Genomic DNA, 16,966 nt, shown 5'->3' with positions numbered 1-16,966 from the left:
ACGTTTTGCTCGGGCCCTCTTTAGGATCGATTTTAGATAAAGTAAAATACTTTATTCTGTTGTCATTAGAAAAGAAGTCATTTAGATTGGAGAAAAGTGACTCTTGTTCCGCTGTATATTCTATTAAAACATAACGGTTGTCGGTTAATTTAGTACTTAACTCTTAAAACATCTATAAATAATATAAAGGAAATTACTAAGTTAACAAGTCTTATAAAATCCGTGTGGTAATTATCTTGGTTTAAAGGGCAAGGTACATATGTTTTACGTCCTATTGTTCTGCACTGGCAGAGCGTTGGGCTAATGAAGATGATTATTCGTCATGCTGTGAGTTATGAGGGAAATTTTGCAAAAGGTTATTTTATGTCTATGCAAACCTGTACACGGTAACAAGATTTTTCGTCCCATCCTAACTACACCATGTTTATCGCCAGATTTTTCGTCCTGCACCATTGACAAAGATACACCAGAATGAAAAATCCCGAGACAAACGAGACCAGAATCAAATCTCGGACCTCCTGTTTAGTGAGTTAAAGGTTTAGCTCCAATTCTTAATCCCGAGAAAAACGTGACCAGAATCAAATCTCGGACCACCTGTTTAGTGAGTTTAAGAGTAGAGTAGACTATCTTCTTTAATTAAAAGTTGTATTTCACCATATAATACGACTGATGAAGTAATCTAAACTAACGTCTTTAAAGAATATGACGTCTTTAAAGCACGTTACAGGATAAATGCCTACTATTTGACCCTCTTCTTATGACGAGAAAGACGTTGCTTGATTTCCTTCAACATACATAATATGAAGTTCTCTAAAAAGTTTTATAGGGTCATCATTTCGTGTGAAAATACGATGTCGTCTTTAGTCTCATCCATCCGTAGGCCTACCAAAAAACTAATAATTAATGTTTCTAGCCAAGATTTTACCAATAACCGCTTTATGACATCAGATAGACCAGATGTGTATTAGAAGTGTACACTACAAGACATCAAGATACATCACAATATACAAGGTAGCCGACGACAGCGTGTACTGATTAAGCTCTGACTGATTGCTAGTCCACATAAAATAATTAACGGTTCAGAATAAATTTAAATAAGGCAGTGATACATCTATTATCGCTTTAAAGGGTATTTTGGGGGCATATCGTATAATTTCAAACAGATTTGTGTCGAAATGGTGTATATTATATATAATCATAATGACTTGTATGCTCATTCTATGTGCTCTTTAAATGTAAATACATCTCCATAAGGCAGACATGACAAACTGTTTTCATAAAAGATTCATACATTTACTGTGCTTTATCTTGCTGATGACTGGGGAAATAATCATTTGAAGGTTCATAAAATATTTAATATGCATCTGTAAGCACGATATAATTTCCTGGGCATGAGGCAAAAATATTTCCCTTTTCCTTGTACGACCTTCAAAATATGTTTTATCGATGAGTTACTAGATGTAAACTTGGATGGAGATTAACATGCAATTGATTATCATTGAAAAAAGAGCAATTAAGTTGCACACGTGTCTACCGAATCGCCCCACCCCCTCCCACAGTAACGCGTATGGTGCCTACAGTGGTTAAAAAAGTTTATAACTGGTACATGATTAGCCCATGACGTTAAATCTAGTAATTTTTTCATATGATGTCGAATTTTAATTCCGTCAATTTTTTAATTTGCACCCGCTTACATCATCGTTACAGGAGTAATTAACCTACATTCGTCGAGAATTTTGAATCCGTCCACCACTCAAGTCAGTCATCTATTAGTAAAGTGCGGGAATATCCGACAGGTCAATGCCGCCTTTTCTTTAGTCTTACCGTATCAATGAATGAATAAAAATTTGCAAATTCCGTGATATAGGCATAACCATGAACTCTATGCCGATAAGACAAAAACATGAAATGTCGTGGTGCCTTAGTAGCTCATTTTAACTACGCCATTTTTTTCTGTTATTTCGTGCTGTATTAGAAAACTCCTAATTTCGAAGATTGGAAGTCAAGGTCGAAAGAACTTTCCTTCATTTGACATACTGTTCAGCTATGAACAAAGGTTTGTTACTAATGTTAGTCTGGCCTTATGTCTTATGTTCCATGACGCTTTGCGGCTAAACACCATTTTGACGTTTAGCCGCAAAGCGTCATGGGACATAAGACATAAGGCCAGATCCGCAGAATATTTTAATGTTTACTGTGGCGACGGTAGGCGTGAACAGATTATGGAGTCGAGCTCTAATTCCACAATCTGTCCCTGTTTGGTAGAAAAGCATTGCTATATATCGTTTCTTAAAAGAGTTGTGTTATGAACATAACAGGTACATGGTAAAAAACTAGATAATGTAAAAGCAATTTGCTGAAAATTTCTTTCAAATTGATCCACTATGAACCGAGAACTAACCGGTTGAAATTTCCGGCTAGCCTTGATCATCATTACTTAAGTCAGTACGATAAACAGCATAGTCTAGATTATCCATTTAATCGTTAAATCGTGAAGGAAAGTCATGCAGAAAATCGGCTCATAATCCACTAAAGATCGCAGGCTAGCGATGCCATCTAGAGTTGATTATGGTCTGGATAGGTTACTTAATGTCTAATTAATAATTTAAATAACATTTCAGGGTTAAAGAAAGACATGCAATAGACAGATTTAGCTCTTGCATAATGTATGTTTGTAGAGTTGTATTATGTCCTTCAAAAACTATTGTAAATTTGTTTGTTTTGTCGATTATAATTATGTCATTCACAAACTATTGAAATTTATGTGTTTAGTCAATTGCGAAATCAGTTACGACCATAAGAAAATAGTAGATTTTTAACCGAACATACTTTTTTGGGGGGAACAACAATACGTTATATTCAAATATCCATCCGTTAAAGTTGTGGCGTATGACTTGAGTAATTTCATCTGCCAGGGGACAAATTGTCAAACAGAACCATGAACTCGATGTGTTTATTGTTCACTACCATGTTGGACAGGTAGCTTAACAGAAATTATACAGCAATCTGTAGACAGTCAAAGTCCTTGTGCCATCCCGCGATGCACTATGACGTTTCCTGAAGAAACTTAAGAGGATTAACTTTCCAACATGTAATCCATAAACTGAACAACTCAATAACTAATAACACTAAAAAATATTATCAGTCAGTGACAACTTTACTATATCAGTGGGAATTGAAACCATTCAATCAAGGTTTCCGTATTAAATATTAAGTGTGGAAGGATATGTTATACGTGACTTGGTACCCATAACCTACTTGTGTTGGTTTCACACAATCCTCTCTAGGACCATTTAATTACATTAAAGTGTTATTGCGATTACCTACTGTCTTGTTCAGTAAGCCTAGAAATGAATCCTATCATCTGTATCTAGGGAATTTTCAGCTTCGTTCCAGCTATATATTCCACTGAAGTTTCTTGTATTTGGACAGCATGGATAAAGTGAGCTGGTTTGTATGTGGAGTGACCAATCCATTATCTATTGGAATAGGTCCAGGCACAACATTAAACATTTAAACCCAGAAGATCAATTATATCAACTTCCTGTATTAATATTATGATATTAATCGTAGATATAAATCAAAGGGTTGATTTTGTCCAGTGTGTTTTTCCAGATACAAACATAACGCAGGATCTACTGACATCATTCTTAATGGGGGACATACTTCAAATAAAGGTATATGACATTTAGGCTCTAAGAATGCTTTCGTAAATCACAGCGGAACTCCTTAGAAAAAAACCCGCAGATTATTCAAATAATAGATACTGCCTTATGTTATAGAATGCGTCGGACAAATGTAACATTGATCATGCATGCCTTCCAACTCTTTAAAGTGTCCTATGGTCCCCACATGAGTTATTTAAAGTTCATTTCTCAAATCAAGTGTTGGGCGAAAGTCAGGCATGCCCCTTCCCCCTCACCCTCCACAACAAACTATACGTAATGCGACGAGTTTTATTTCGCTTATAACAACAATTTCTAGAAAAAATTCTTTTTTTAACTTGAATTACTGAAGTTATTTTAAAAGACAGCTAATTAAAAATTATTTTTTAATCATACTTTAAAATCCCCAGACTCCATCTTCTAACACAACATTGGCGGCGAACTTTATGTTTAATGCTCCTAAGATGGAATTCAAAGAGACTATAAAATGTTAAGATATTTGTTCAATGTGTGTCTAGTCTTGGTGATGGATCCAATAACATGAAGTGCCTCTTAAATGAACGATACTAAGACGTGGTTGCTATTATTATATAATAATACTTTTTGAACATATGAATGGATGCTAAGTAATGTAAACCAATGAACAACGTTGCATGGCGCCTCAAATAATAATGATTGGAGAAAATTTACTCTTTAACTTTGACCAAAATTGAACTGTAAGTTTTCTTGTCTTGAAACTAGGTTTTATAAGGAAAGCAAGAATGTATGTGATCGAGACACCATTATAAATAATAATTACAAAATTTTTTATTTCCCTTTTTTATGCGAATTTAACATATTGATTGGTATATGTAAGCTAAATGAAGTCAGTGCGAAACATCTATCTATACAACAACCCTATAAATACTTAATAAAGGGTCAAAAACATTTTACAGTAAAATTTAGCAAACAACAAGACTTGAAAAGTTTTATTTAGATAGCAATTTAGATGATTAAAGCAAAAACCGACTTCGCCTCGATGTTCGTATAGAAATGGGTTATTCTTCAGATGATACAGAGAAATAAAGAATGTTAAAGATACGGACGTGACGTTTAGATCACAATAATTTACTTCAGAATTGATCGAATCCATAAGATTTGGGCATGCATTTTGGGAACACTACTATTTGTTGCGCGTAAAAAGCAATGCTGAGTCCTCTACGTTCTTCTGAAAACTACACCTAATAAAGCCAAAATATAATAATTGTCATTAATCGAATGAAATATTAGAAGATCGAGTAAACCCGTCGGTTTAGAATATGTCCATTATTTTCAATGTTTTAACACTATCAATGACCTAATAAAAAATGGAGGTTTACGATGTGCGACTAATCTGCGTGGTTGGCAGATTCAAAAACTTAGCCTAAATGTTCTTTCGATCGACTGAAATTTAATCCACTCGGCTTCTTCAAATTAGATAAAAGTAACTTAATACTCATAAAACTATCCTGGGTGTTTTCAATGTTCACTCCTATGTAAGATAACTATGGTCGTTCCAGTTCCACTGAGAGGACCATGACCTGACTAATAGGTGGCTTAGTGGCGATCTAATGAAGTTTAATCTTGCTAGCAAGCCAAACGTCAGTCGAACAGGTGATGTACCTTTCGAATGAAGTCAGTTGAAATCGCGCCTGGTGTATAAGATGTCTTAAAGTCGACTCTCGTCATATACAAGACAATCGATCTCATATTATATAATGTAAATGCATTTATCTAAATATTTGCTACCAAAACCACGGATATTAACAAACTTGAACCTATTTTCGAGGTGCTCCTACCCCTTCTCCACATCTACTTACACATACAAGAATAAATAAACTTAATAAATCCGTTTTTCGATCTAATATTTTTTAATTTTGTGCAGAGATATACATCTCTGATATCCCTTCTCTCTTATAAGGAGTTGACATAAATAGCTAACAGTCTTTTCTACAACGTTTTGTTTATTCGCTGTAATTACTCTTCAGTTTTACCCAGTCTTAAGTCATGTCAAGATAATCTAACTTTGTATTAGAAACTATACTAATTCAACCAAAATTTGGCATCAAATTCACTGATCAACGAGTATCGATGTTTCGATGAGTATGTCGCTGGCTCACTAAAAAGTAAGCTCCAAGAAAGTTCCTTGATACTTTCCAGCCTGATGTCCCATTGGCATTGGTGCAAGATGAGGGGCGGGAGAAAACATTCTCCGTATGTCACCTTGCATGTGTATGCCGTCATCATTAGCCTGGTTCGTGCAGAAATTAAATTCTCGGATAAACAACTCAAACGGTTGTACTTATTACTGAAAAGGATTCGAAAAGTCTGAAGAATACCGAAAAAATCACTAAATATCGAAAAACAACACCAGTTACCGAAAAAACCGAAATACTGAAAAATTAGGGAACCCATTGTGTTCCCGGGCTCCATGCCTTCCCACACCCCGCTTGTATTGGATCATGTGGGCGCCTAGCTCCGAGTAGCGCTCCCCGGACCCGATCTGAGTCCCCACTGTGCTCATGTGCTGCCATTGACTTTCCCGTGCTCCTAATGGGCTCGTAGCACAGTTTTTCACTCGCATGGACCCCGGGGTGAACGCACTGAACAATTGTTGAAACCCATCAACGCCACTGGGGTCCGGGGAATGGTTTTCTTAGGACAATTATCCCCGGACAATTACGCCTCAATTGAGCCAATGCAAGTGGGGTCTATAAAGGTTGGGGCCCGGGAACCCAGTGGGATTCCCTAATATTTCAGTATTTTGGTATTTAGGAATTTTTCGGTAATCAGTGTATTATTTTCGGTATTTAATAACTCTTCGATATATGTTTTTTCGGATTTTTTCGGTACTTAGTATAAAAATGATTTTTTCGGTGTTTATTTTTAGGTATTTAGTACAGCCCCAAATCAAATAATATATCAACATATTGCATGACGTGTTCAAGCGCACACGTAATTTTCAGCATTTACCCTGGAAGTAATTATAAACCTTTTAAGATACGTCCCTTTGATCATCTATTCCTGTGACAGACCATTTTCTCCGAAGCTATATTTCTTACTACCGGGAAGTAAAATTCAAGAAATTAAATGAAATATGGCGATCTTTGAGATAAATTAAATATAATCAAAGTACATTTATATACATGCATCTAGTAAATAATATTAAAACACATATCACAACTCCTTTATGTATATTAAAATTTAAAATGTACCAGAAATATGATCATATACAGATAAAGTTTAGAATAACGGTAAAAATTAAATCTTACATCTTTGAGATGCATGCTCTCGATCAAAATGTGCTTATTGTAAGAGTTTTAAAACAGCATGACCAAAGTCTACAGTCTAGAGGAGTTCGGCCGATCGTCTAAGGAAAGCTTAATATAAAAGAGAGAAAAAGAACAACGAAACTAACCGGGAGACAAAAGAAAAAAATCCAATTAACGAATTTGGCTAAATAGAATATAATATATTGGACAATACAGAATAAGATAACTTATTATACTATGTAGGTAAATGGTATCATGTTCTATTACACATTAAAATCAGTACGACAAGCTTCTCTTGATTTGGTAAGAAATATATTTTTGTCGGGAGAATATATTTTCCATTCAACTGTCGTCAAAATGTGCCTTTAAATAACACGCTAAAGCGGTGATTGTCAACCTGTGTGCCGCGAGATCTTACTAAGTGTGCCGCGAAATTTTGAACGGCACACTAAGAAAATGCGAAAAACCACGTAATCCCAATTGAGTATTCACAGGTGTCTACTGATAAGCTCATAGGTGTGTTTTTTTTTATTTAGTTTGAGTCATTCTCTGTGTCTACGACTAGTCCCTGTCTACGGTTGTATGCTGTCTGACCATGTTTTGATTTTGAAAAATTCAAATATTTTTTATATGTATTTAGTCAGGTGTGCCGCTATTTTTTCATGTGTGCCGTTGGCAAAAAAAAGGTTGAGAACCACTGCGCTAAATCGTAGCTCAAACCCACTACGGGCAGTCTACGGGGAAATTTTTTTAGTAAACCCGTGCATGAAACTTACGCGTCACATGCGTGTGTTCGGCATCGTAGAAGATCACAGACAATTTTCACTCTGTTTCGTGCAGATGGTCTGCGAGCTAGCCAAGCCTTCGACTCGTGCGTCTCAAAACGCATACGGCGAGTTGTGAGCAAGGCTTAACCGTACTAAATCTAGATATATACTGAGCGCCATGGAAAACGCATCACTTTTTTTCCCCAAATAAATTATTACTAGGTGGTTTTGTATGTATAATATTATGCAATACTATGAACTATTGTTTCACACAATGCTCCCAAACGCAAAAAATTATCGGCCCGTGAACAAAAAAAATAATTACACGAGATGCACATGAATAAACCAATATTCACGCGCAGCATTGTGTGTGAGCCCTTTAAAAGCATGTTTTCAACTTAATGTGCAGTACATGAACTGTGAAACGTTAGTCTGTCGTAATTTGTTGTTGGACGTGTGAATGAATCGAGCTTGCGATGCCGAGACTTACTGAAAATCAACGGAATGAAGTCATGGGAATGTCCAGGGCTGACATGTCTACACGTGCTATTGCCAGACACTTCAATTGTCATCAGTCCACTATTGTAAGGTTGGTGGAACGTGTTTGAGTAACTGGATCAACACGTGACCGTCAACGTCCTGGTCCACAACGCGTTACAACCCAGGCTCAAGACCGCTACATCCGGTTCACTCATCTGCGTGACAGATTCCACCCAGAACAGGTGCAACAGTCGTCAGAAGACAAGGACCAGTAAGTGCCAACACCGTAAGACGTCGTCTTAGACGACCTTATGTTGGAGCTTTCCTCAGGGATCATCACAGTTAGCGGCGTTTGATATGGGCTCAAGGACACCAGACATGGAGAAGAGTAGACTGGCAAAGTGTGCTCTTTAGTGATGAGAGTCGCTTTCATCTTTATCACGCTGATGGTCGTCAACGTGTGTGGAGACGTCTTGGGGAACGTCTTGCAGACTGCTGCGTCTTCGAAACGGATCGATGGGGTGGGGGAAGTGTAATGGTGTGGGGAGGCTTCACATTCCATCACCGGACCGCCCAACACATTTGCAGGGGGTCGCGTTAATGCTGTAGTCTACCGTGATGATGTCTTGCAACCAATTGTTGTTCCGATGTTTCGAGCGAACCCACAACTTCAGCACTTCCAACAGGATAATGCACGTCCGCATACCGCCCGTTTTAGTATGGACTACCTGGCTGCTAACAACATCAATGTCTTGGACTGGCCAACCATGTCTCCGGACATGGCACCGATAGAACATGTCTGGAATGAGATTGGACGCCGTCTGTATCGGAGACCACAGATGCACACCATTGCTGCTTTAGAAGCTGCTCTTGTCCAAGAATGGAATAATTTGCCCCAGGCCTTCTTTCAAACATTGGTAAATTCCATGCGACGTCGCTGCACAGTGTGCGTAAGAGCCCGTGGAGGACACACGCGCTACTGACATCTGTGTCGTACTTTTGGTTTTGACCCCTCTCACTTTGTACCGTTGATTACAGATTAAACATCCATAAGTGTACAAATGTGTTGTTATTGATGTGTTCCCATTTGAATATTGTTCACAATAAGAAGCAAAATAAATAAGATATGTTTACAGGATCATTTTGTTATACGAAAAACTAAGTGATGCGTTTTCCATGGCGCTCAGTACATTATGTATATAGCCTTAAAACAAACTAGTAACATTCGTTTGTTTAAACCATTTTATTTCAGATCTTTGATATAAAGAGTAGATGACAGAAAACATATTTCACATGATCAAAATATAAAGAAGTATTAAGTTGTCGCCAATATTATTAGGACGGGGGTTGTCCAGACATCGACGTATGATTCTTTAAAGCATCGGCTTACAAAAGTCACGTCGGTATATTAAGGGGGAAAAAATCCGCTTACGTCGTCTCTATTTTATTGTAGTGAACTATGAATGTGGTCTGATTCTCCGCAAGTTCTTTTTAATCAGAAAAAAATGAAATGGCAGTTGTTGAATCGTATTGATCGGGGGTCTTGAGACGTGTGAGCCTCAATAAACCACAAATTTAACAAGTCAGAAGAGTGATTAATTACAGTTTTATCACACATGACATGTTTGTTCATACAACCCTGTGCGAGTCATACATGTTTCATATCAACAAACATCAGGTATTGTCGAAAATTAATGAGCTCATTTCATTTTGGTTTCAATAAAGAACGTAAACAGACGCCTTCCACCTTTCAAAGTCTCACATTGAACGACAGGCAATGAAGATATTTTGTTGTTGAAAGCAAGGCGAGCTTCTAAATCTTTAAAATGGCTTTCTTAGTATTGAAGATGTTGCGTAATGCAATTTATCGACCATTAAATCTAACCGACAGAGTTGGTTTCCAGTCCCGGTTAGAAAACAAATGTTCTTTATTTTGATAGCCTTTGTAGGTTTGACGGTTAACAGGGAAGTCCGGTTACATGATCCCTCCTATTAATAATATATATGATTTGTTTTATTTTCTTCTCTTAAACACTGATATTTGTATGCACGGAACATTAAATGCTGAAAAGATATCTTGAAGACTATTTCGTGGAATTCGTGGAAACATTGTAAAATCGAAAAATAAATAAATCGTAATTAACTCTCTGTAAGATAAGCTTAACCTTTACAAATAGATCTTTGTGATACGACGCTTACTAATATATTTTTCACAAGAACTAATAAGAAACGCTATGTCTTTATAGGGTATACAGACTCCACTGGAACTAACATTGATTCGTTTTGATCGCTCAGTAGGTTCGGTATTAATTGGCTGAATCCTTAATAATATAATTAGCAACGTACATTTCCTGTCAGGACCTACACCTACTAGCTAAGACCGTGGGGCTGCATATGAAAATGACTTTGGTCAGTACAAACATGTTAAATTGCCTAAGCTTTACTAATGAATGCGGATATGAACTCCAGCAAGGCCAAAGCTAGACCATCCCCACACACAAGTTCTAAGAACAATTAATTGGAAAGTAGGTTAGACATAATGAAATCGGAAATGTCGTTTGATCCTTATCTTGATGTATGAAGAAGTCTGTGACCAACTTCAAAAAGGCCCTTTTAGAAAGTGCCACTTATGTTGAGCTGGCATTCTGTAATTTATCGGATTCTTTTAAGTGACAAAATTAGCGGTATATTACCGGGAAGGGTTAAAATCAGTTTAAGAAAGTAAAAATGGTTCATTATATTATTCTGTATTTCCGTGGCTGAAAATACAGGCATTCGTACCATTTATGTAAAACCATCAGGAAGTGAGTTCTGCAGTATACCGATGACGACTCGCACGAAATGCCATAATATACAATTGAGTTTTATATGAGTAAGTTAATTAGCGAAGTAGGTCTGTGGTGGCTTGTATATAAAAACTCGTTGACAAACGCCCCCCCCCCACCCACACCAAAAAAACCCCAAAAAAACACAATCCGCTAAGAAAATTAAAAATCGCTATCTGTGCGAAAACAATGACAGGAGCAATAACTTTATTTTAAAAATCCAGATGTAGCTATCGATACTATGCATGTCTTGGTTTACGCCATTTTGTTTTTAACTGGCCAAGTCCAGCAAGCTTTTTCTTAGTCCCAATCCCCTGACAAATAGAATGTCCAGTTTTAGGTAAATCACCAAGACACTGACGTTCGGTATGGTCCTTCATTATGACTAGATGAACAATCAACCATCAATGAGATCAAAACTCCTAACCTGTAAATTGCTTGTAAGAATTGTGGACACATGCAGTGGGGTATTGGCGATACACACTCACATATAAAATGTGAACAGTTGTTATTACAATCACAAAATATTGGAATTTTCACGTGGAAGAGAAATAATTATTCTATTATGAAATGCCTTCTACAAAATCATGAGTAAACCAGTGAATATTAAAAGACTCTGTGCATTTCCGGTTAATTTTGCTATTCCTATTTTTGACCATATTCTTATTCAAGAGTGCATATTCAATCAATTTTTACCATTCCTAAGAACTATTTAATTTATTTTACGATATTCCTCATGAAAGCTAAAGATTTATGCCTATCCGGTCAAGTTTGAAATTCTCATTTTAGCCTTGAACTTTAAGGCTACCTTCCAATTTTCATTTTAATGGTAGAATGGATATCTTACCATAACCACTACACCAAGTACTTTGTCTAATGTAATAACTACTAAATGGAATTCACTAAATGGATTAACTTCAGAACTCTGTGGTTGCCAGTGTAAACATTAGCATGTAAATTACACATACAATAACCCCAGTAGTATACAGCCATATTCATTCTGGATTTTATGTAATCTAGAAGCGCATTATTCCATCACCATGTAAATGACATAATAACTATCCTGTCATCCGATCTGTAAATACGCTCTGAAATTATGTTTGATTGTTCAATATAAACAATGAACGACTTAATAAATACTGTCTGTGGGAATTTCTCCTCTGGGATATTGGCTTATGCTCGTGCTGTATGTTATGACTATAAACAATGCTTGATAAAATATATGTGTAAAAAACCTTGACAATACCTGTACCGGACTTCGCGATCGAATTTATCATGAACATCAATGTAATAAGTAATAATTGCGTGATAATCAGATCTCAGCCCGCCGCAGCTTATAATAAGTACGTGTATGGTCGCAAAACTAGAATTAGTTACGTAACTAGGATCTAAAGCTAATAGATAAGCATTCAGAGCAATTATGAACATTCAAAGCAATTATTTCTGTGGAAGGTAACAATCAAACTTACCCCTAGTTGACTGCGAGTTGGCAATTCTATTTGATTCTCCACGTGACACAATCTACGATAACTCCGGTTTTATTGCCAGAGAATAATATCCACATTAAACTAGAAAACTCATTTCATTTCATGGACTTAAACCTTATTTTCCTGTCACTTAAAATAACTCGAGTGTCGTTGATGCTCTAGGAACGAACGCACGTGATAGAACATTGAAAGCCAATACTAACATTGTTGTGAAGTTTCTATCGTCAACTTGCCCACATATATACAGCGTACAAAAGCTGGGCTGGATAAAATTGATATTGATCGTTGAGGGGAATGATGGAACCATAGACTCGTAATCGGCATCATCACTAGTTTAAAGTAAATCAATCGACAGATTTATGGGCAGAGGCCTCTAATCTGGTTCCGATGCAATCTGGATTAAGTTCACTTACCTTTAAATGAAATCTTACATTAACTGATGAAAGCGAGAATCATTTAAAGCTGTATGTGATTTTTTGTCGAATCAGATTGCAACGCTGGACTGACTTCTACAAAAAATAAAATTTACATGCTCTTTCGAAAAGTTAATCTTGGGAACAATGTCAAACAGGCCATTGAAGCTCTTTGAAATGTAATGCCCAACTGACTTTTAATTTGGCGTCCTTATTTCTTTGGTATGCGGTGAAGGAAATTAAATTTGTTCCAGTGGCAAAGGCCACTTACAATTACACAAATTTGTCATTTTGTATTTACGGAATGTTATTTGAGGTCGAGTGTACTATATTTTTTTTCAAAGTAAATGCTTGGGTTTCGCCAAGTTTCTAATTTGAAATCAACTGTGACACTTACTTCCCATACAAAACAAATGTTTGTTTTTGATAATAAATCACCGTAGTCTATCATTCCTAACATCCAAATTCTAATTTAGAATCAGTGCTAGATACCAGAACCTGCCTTCCACTCACACTGTTTCAGGTATGATGTAGAACTTTGAAAATATTCTGAAATGGCTCCTCACTAACATACCTTTAACTGTGTGAACTTGCCGAAGTTCAAGAGAAGTGGGGTCAGATGTTCTATATTTTGAGCAATAGTTTAGATTTCAAAAACCGAAGCCACCGATAAACTATAACCCCCGCTCCACGGGCCATACACAACTACAAAAAAAAATAGTTCTATAAATAGTATGCAGTATGGAATTGATTCGATCTCATGAATTATTGCGATAAATTATTGGGCAAACGTCTACGCCACTGTTGACTAATCAGTCACAAATATTCTGTAATAATCCTTTGTATATTGACGTCAACTCAACAGTTTGTAACATGAAATGAAATGGGGTTTAACGTCCTAGTATTCTGCTCCGAACTGGGATAATGAAGACGGGCACACGCCACATAGTGTGCTATGAGGGAAATTTTGTCCGGACAGCAGCGCTACGGCCTACTCTTATATCGACATACAACTGCCAAGGGATTTTTTTTTCGTGCACGCCAACGGGACCTCGGTTTTTCGTCCCATCCCAACGGCTAGACAGTTGTCCTTGTCAGGCCCTCCATCCTGCATCACTGACAAGGGGGAACCATGCCGGAAAATCTGGATGAACTTTCTCGGCCAAGGCAGAGATCGAACAGCCGACCCCCAGGCTAGTGAGCCAGCGTCTTACCCACTTAGCCACCGTAACACCCAGAGTTTGTAACATATTAAGATAGTATCATATGTTAGTCTCAAAATAACCTTATTGTTGATATTCAAACACGTCCTTAAAGCGTACCTTTGGCAATTTCGGATATTGGATAATTGTAAAACTCTCGGTTCAACCACAGAGTCGAGTGGTTGTAATCTGTAGTTGGTCGTTATAAATTAATATTCAATTAATCAAACAATATCTTTTTAGATATTTAGTGTAGACGTATTGTGTCATCACCCTATCCTTCGGAACGATTCGTCAACAATTGGCTTGTGAACGTAATATAATCTGTAATTTGGTGGGAGGAGTTCAGATCGTAAGGAGGCCAACTGCTCCGCGATCTTCCTTTCAACTTCAAGAGTTATGGCCCTTTACCGAAAACCTTCTGTAAGTGATAGAGGGTATTGTTTTAGTGGACGATCCTTTACGATATGTTTCTTTCGACAACCTTCCGTTCCAGAGTTACGCCCCCTTGCTAAAAAAATATCCTGTGAACGTGTAAAGCATTTTCTTAAGATGGTGAACAACACATATTATATTCAGCATTCAGTGTTCTAGAGATACGCCCCTTTGCTAAAATATCCTGTGAATGAGTAAAGCATTTTCTTAAGATGGTGAACAGCACATATATATTCAGTGTTCCAGAATTATGCCCCCCCCCCCCATTTCCGAAAACCTGTGACTACAGTTTTTAACAGGTTTCTTTCAAATTGGGTATGAAGCATTGCTGCCATACGATAACAAACCCCATCGATATTAAGCATTACGCGACCTTCCGTTCCAATGTTATGCCCTCTTTTTGAGAACTTTTGGGCTCCATAGTGTACGTGAGATAATATTTAGTGTTCCACGACCTACAGTTCCGAAGTTACCCCTTTCCGAAAACCTTGTGAACGGCGATGCCGATAGGACTACAATTTTTAACTGATTGTTTTCAATTTTGGTGAAACTGTGACACCATATTCTGATATTTAGAATTTTGGGACATAGCAGCTGTGTGGGCGTATTACCTCTCTTAGTGTGGCTTTCTTTTAAATTATGTGTCGATATCAATAAGATCCACTTCGTGGGTAAATCAAATGGTTTCTCCTTTCGTATAATTAGAATCTCTCCAGTTGTCCATTCATTATTCCAGGTTTGTTATAATGTTCCTTGGTCCAGTGGGCGTTATTGTAAATCGAATGGTCTCGCCTTTGACATACAATTCAACAATCGTTCTCACGGAGGTCACAAATTGACCCCGTTTAAATAGCAGTCCATTTCCCCCCACCCACCCACCCACCTGTCTTAAACTAATCAGTTTAAAATTACATTTTTCGAGAATAGTTCCGTTGTATATTTGCATCTTTGCGCTAATAGACCTTCCAAAAATGGCATTGGCAAGCTTGGGCAAACATTAAAAATCAGATTTATTTATATCAACGATAAACACAGTGTAAGCTGTCTCGAAATATGTTTCAAGCATTTTTAAAAGTGTTCGTGGTTTGAGTGGACCGAGGCAGGACATCATGCTTCTTGAACACGAAAACGATATAAGAAGCAGGATTGTGATCCTTACACCTTCCTTCTACATCCCCATGATGGGTAGTTTGTGTAACTGATTATAAAGTGGAACCAACATTTCAGTTGTTCGGATGCAATGTCAAGGCTACCATATAGCTTGCAAAAATGGCACAGGTCAGTTTTTTGTAGGATTAATTTAATAGTTAGATCATGTAATTCGTTGTAGTATTTCAAAAGAAGAAATGCATGCTCCAGTAGAAAAACTACTTCTAAAATACAATATCACTTACCGTGGATATCACTCATATTGTTAAAAAGGACAAGGGCAATTAAAGATATATTCCCTTGGTGGGCATAGTCCTAACTACACCACCATGGATTACAGAGAATCCATACTACCGAGATCAATAACATATTTCTCCAGATACTTCATGCGGGGTGGGGTTCCGTTTCCATAATCTATACATTTTAACGCAACACACAAGACGATCTAGATTATGCCTAGAAGAATATACCTCGAATTTCAAATCTGCTGTGGGTAGGAAAAATGTATTTGGTGTATGTTCGTCTTCGGGAGGATTTAATGCGAAAGATCTGAGCAAAAGTTATGCGTAATTTACATATGTTTGGCTCAATTGATATTGGCACTGTGTCATACCGAGCTCGATGCACGTATGTTTTTTTTGACATGATAACGTGTAAAATTACTAAGTATTGTTGTTAACAGCAGATTCTGAATATATCACTAAAAAAAGTGTAATTAGCTACACAATGTTTAGCATACAGAAATCAAGATACAGTTCATCCACAAAAAGCCGCTTATTATGGGGCTTATTATCTATCATCAAAGTACGTTTCCATCTATTTCGACTTCGACGTGGTCAGAGGTGAAAATGGATTGGGTGAAGGAGTTGGTAGTCGAGTGGTCTAACGTGTGCGCTTTAAATCACAAGATCTGTCATTGAGGTAGGTACTGTGGTTTCGATAGCAAGATTGTACTTGAAGAGGAGTAGGGACTCTTGCTCAACTGTGGGTTTTCTCTGGGTGCTACGGTTTCTCCCTACGTATACTGCTGAAGAACCAGTCGCACAAGCGGATTAATATAAATTGTGCCATATATTAGTCACGAAATAACCTAGTCTGTGTCAAGTAGACGTTAAACCAATCTCTACCCACCCCCCTCTCTCTCTCAAAATGGATTATATACTGGTCAATACTTTCTCTTGGTCAGTCAATATTGACCATTAGCTTGACATTGTGGCCACTGTTATTTTGGAGTTAGTTTCAGTCACCATCTG

General features: G+C 37.2%; 1 protein-coding gene across 1 annotated transcript in view; it reads right to left on the bottom strand.

The window, feature by feature from the left end:
• The window catches only part of LOC126815620 (potassium voltage-gated channel subfamily H member 6), a 190,476-nt gene extending 177,821 nt beyond the window's left edge, over positions 1 to 12,655 (bottom strand). Inside the window, exon 1 of the mRNA XM_050541349.2 lies at positions 12,497 to 12,655. The gene's annotated coding sequence lies outside the window, so the exon portion shown is untranslated. The remainder of the gene's footprint in view (positions 1 to 12,496) is intronic.
• Between the last annotated feature and the right edge of the window lie 4,311 nt (positions 12,656 to 16,966).

The sequence above is a fragment of the Patella vulgata genome, chromosome 3 (genome assembly GCF_932274485.2).
Source record: "Patella vulgata chromosome 3, xgPatVulg1.2, whole genome shotgun sequence".
NCBI classification, from domain to species: domain Eukaryota; kingdom Metazoa; phylum Mollusca; class Gastropoda; family Patellidae; genus Patella; species Patella vulgata.
This window is presented reverse-complemented; position numbering and strand designations above follow the sequence as displayed.